The following is a 4,681-nucleotide window of genomic DNA, read 5'->3' as shown; positions in this document are numbered from 1 at the left end:
AAATGGTGAACACACGATTGATGTGGTACTTGGAAAGAGGTAAATACCTTTCGCCTGCTCAGTTTGGTTTTCCGAGTATGCACTCCACAACTGATGTATTGGTACGAATGGAATCTTCAATATGTGAAGCTTTTGCCAACAAACAGCATCACATCACCGTTTTCTTTGATTTAGAGAAGGCATTTTGAGGGTCCTTTATGAATGTAACCTGATAGGCAATTTGCCCCTCTTTATTAAGGCTTTTTTAAAAAATAGGATATTTCAGGTTCAGGTTGGAGCAACATTGTCAGATGTGTTCAATCAAGAAGAAGGAGTACCACAAGGAGGTATTTTTAGTGTAACCTTGTTCGCCTTGGTAATCAATGGGGTTTCTAAAATAATTCCCCCAGATATAACATATACCCTATTTGTTGATGACATTAAGGATGGCAGTGGCTGAACGCCGCCTTCAGCTCTGCATTGATAATATAGTAAAATGGGCTGAGGTTAATGGTTTTTGATTTTCTGCCAGTAAAACGATAACTATGCACTTTTATCGTATAAGGGGAATCCACCCTGATCCAGATCTATTCATTCATAGGCAGAGAATTCCATGTGTTGGTGAAACAAGGCTTCTTGGTTTGATTTTTAATAGCAAGCTGACTTGGATTCCACATCTGAAATATATTAAGGCAATTCATCACGGAGGAATACGATTATGTACAGGAGCATTTAAATCATCTCCCACTGAGAGCATGCTTGTAGATGCTGATGAGGTGCCACTGGATCTTCAATACAAGCGTCTGCTGGTTCGAAGCTGGTATAGATTCCAGAGGCTACCTAAGACTTTAACTAGCATTTGTATGAGAAATGAAAGGCATTGGCAGTTTTATGAAAATCACCCCAAGCAACCTCATCCATTCGCTTTTAGAGTAAATTTTATTGTCCGTGAATTAAATATGCCAAGAATCGAGATTTTACCAGCAAAATATTCAGTCAGTCCCCCCTGGAACATTCCACAGGTAAAATTTTGTAGATATTTTAATTTTACCAAGACAGAATTGTCCAGTGAGGCCATGCGGTCAATATTTTTAGAACATTCCGTGCAACATGATAACTCCACTGCAGTTTTTACGGATGGCTCAAAGTCAGATGCTGGTGTCGGCTCTGGTGTAGCCATCCCTGATGTAGAGAGAAGTAGCAGGTTATCATCTGCTGCATCGATTTTTACAGCAGAATTATATGGAATTTTAAAGGCTTTAAAGGAAGTTTTAATTCATATGTTGGAATGGCTGCTTTTACTAAAAAGAAGAGGGAAAGAAATAAAGTTCTGTTGGATTCCTTCTCATGTTGGGGTGGCTGGGAATGAGAAAGCTGACCAACTTGCAAAGTCTGCGGTCAGCTCCCCAGAACCCACAAGATGCCTACTACCATATCGGGATTTGTATCTTCTAGTAGGTCAGAGAGATAAAAAATGTTGGCAGTCCCAGTGGAAGGATATTTTAACTAATCAAAAAATGCGTAGTATCTCGCCATCAGTGTCTCCTTGGTCATATCCGAATATGCCAAGAAGACAAGAAACAATGTCGTGCAGATTGAGGATTGGACATACAAGACTTACACATGGGTTCTTGATGTCTCGTCAAAATCCTCCGTTTTGCGAGAACTGCTCTCTGCCCTTGACTTGGGAATTTGAGACATAGGTTCCTGTCTTGGGGTCGTGACAGAGTAGGTAATTTTATCCTAGCTACAATTCTTGGAAAGGATTGTAATATAGAACAGTTATATATCTATATGAGGGAGGCAGGGCTCCTCAACCAAATTTAAATTATACATAGATTGTCTATGTAAGAACTTATATATATGAAGAAAATTTTTATAATATATTTATTGATATTTTTATATGAAATTTATTAGAAATTTAATTTTTTCTATTTAATTTATTTCGGTGTCAATTACCCAGATGTTGTGATGCCAGATATAATACACAATCAATCAATCTTGGCTATGTCTTTCCTAAGACGTAAATATACTTCTGTAGTAGTCTTCGTAAGATGCAGGAATGAAGACCATGAGATCTTTAAGATCTTGGAGCTTATCCTTATCTATGGCAATTCCATTCCATTTGGGTAAGTTAGTGGAAGCTGTATAGCACCAAGCTTGAATGCCTCACCATCATACTGCTTAGACCTTCCCTTTTGCACTTTCATCAATACTGGCAGAATTTCACTATCATCAAACCTTGCACATACACTAATACCTGTCTTGTCCTCTTCACTAACTACAAACCTTTTGACATTCTTAAAACCAATTCCCCTCTGCCTAGCCTTGGTGCAGTACTTCTACAACTCATCATACTTAAAGAAGTCCTGAGACGTAATCTCAATGACAGTAAAAGGGTTGTTGGGTCTGCACTTTCCCATAAGGGAGACGTAGTGATCCTTCGTGTAGACTTCCTTCCCTTTCACGAATGCTTCCAGATTCCCAAAGTACCTGTTATTATCCAGATACGAATGGCCAGGCTCCATAAAATAATGTTCAACTTTCGAAAACCTCCCCGTATGCACAAACCTAAGGTAGGTCAAAACAACATTAATATTTTTGTTTTGACTGGCACAGTTATCGGAGAAAATCACAAGTCTTTTCACATGTGCAATAATGTACATATTGACATAATGGTCAATGCAACTGCATACTTCATTCGATCCTTGCTTTGCCACAGTCTCATTCCACACATAAAAGTAACCTTGCTTGCTTTTACAGTTATGAATACCAAAATTATACGTCCACATTTTATGCTTGTAATATTGAGCATTAGAGGACAGCCAGGGGGTGACAAGGGTCTGCTGTAGGTCATGGTAATGACGGCAATATTACGATTTTCATCCTTACCGAATGCCTTAAGAAAAGCATGTGCAGCCTTCGCATTAGTATCACGAGGAACTTTCTCTAAGTAATGCAAGTGATTTCATCATCGTCTGTGCCTGGTACTGACTTTTAAAGTCTAATTTTGAAGGCGTTGCATGTATTGCAGGTATCGGCATGAGGTGGTGCTATACTGATGTTGTATTCATAAAGAATACCAAAAAAAAGTGTTGCATATCCTTCTCTTTCACATGGTCTACTAAGCTCTGTAAAATGCTGAGTTTTGTCGTCCCAGGGGGCATGTATCGTCTGAAAAGACTCTTGGCCCTCGAATAATGAGATGTGTGTGTCGGTAGGGCATCAATAAATTTACCAACAAAGGCCTTGGCCTCCAGAGAAGTTTTGTTATGAGGCTCATTTGGCCCCCTCGTGTCATCCACCAGAATTCTGGAGCCCTGGTTAGCTACTTTTTCCATAACCCAATCAACCCTGCCTTCATTAATCCCATGAATGCTTTGAAGAGCCTGCTTACATACCCACACTTTTTCACTGCGTACTGTAACATTGTATTCATAACTTACCCTTCGCCTACCCTCCTTATCTTTCACTCACACTCATTTTACAGGAACACTCGTAACATGAAAATGGATGGAATGAGATTGCCCATTATAATTGAGCTTATAATACTCAGAAAATAAACTATTCACATAATCAACGCCAACACTTTGAAAACACTTTTTCTTACTATTACACATTGGGCCCACCTTTTGCGCTGCAACTTGTTTCTGAGTTTTGCTGCTGCTAACGTATGCTTCACCAGAATCTCTTTTACATTTATTAATGTTTCGCTTCCATGTCTCTGGTTTGCATAACTTCTTCCAGGGCTGGGTGGATCCGGCAATTTCACTGTCAGAACTAGATAAATCCATTATTAGCTCAAATTCACCAATAAAGCACCAAAAATAAGGAGTGTAATCAAAACACGAGCGTCTCGAATGTAATGATGGGGGATCTTTAACTAAGGTTGCGTGCTAGCCACACCGAGTGTAAGCTGGGACACCTGATTGGGTGAGAGGTAGCACATACTTGGCTGGCTGCATGGGACTGTCCCATACGGTGTTTGTGCTGTCAGTCTCAGACCTTATAGGGAGGAAATTTTGGCCATTAATCCCAACGTTCACCCTTACTTCTGAGGACTTAGAGTTGGATTTGGCTTATACCGTGTTGTAGCAAGACTGTAAACTCGTTGTAGAGTACTTCATCACTGCTAACTAAAATTTTTCAGATTTGGCATCTAGGGCGTTGTTGCGAGTAGGGCCACCTGAGCCAACGTCGGCTTAGCGGTGATCTCAGGCATAACTTGGGGCATGTCTCCCACTATATATTTTGCAAGTGTAACTTCTTTTGTCATTCACTTCTTGATAAGGGTGGGAATCAATCCACCGAAACATATTCCTCAGCTTTAAACCAGAGTGTTTTAACGGGCCTTTCATACTTGAGACATATCCTGTTTTAACAGAAGAATTTTTTTACATATAGTAATGGACCGCACCCGGTCCTGCATGATCTTACAGCCAAAAATAGAATGAGACTGGAATGACAGGTGGCAGTGGAGACAAAGGAGGAAGGAGCTCTACAAAACTAGAAAAATAACCTTAAAATTACAAAATCAGCATAATATACACAAACACATTACGAAAAAGCAATGAAATAACGGTTACAGTAAATGTAAAAACAGCAGCAAAATAATACATGAGTAAAATGAATGTTAAGCAAAGCAAATGCAAACACAAGTAACACCACAAATAAACTCGAAGAGTTGTCATAACAGTCACAA

This window comes from Macrobrachium nipponense, chromosome 23, assembly GCF_015104395.2.
Source record: "Macrobrachium nipponense isolate FS-2020 chromosome 23, ASM1510439v2, whole genome shotgun sequence".
Taxonomy (NCBI): domain Eukaryota; kingdom Metazoa; phylum Arthropoda; class Malacostraca; order Decapoda; family Palaemonidae; genus Macrobrachium; species Macrobrachium nipponense.
This window is presented reverse-complemented; position numbering follows the sequence as displayed.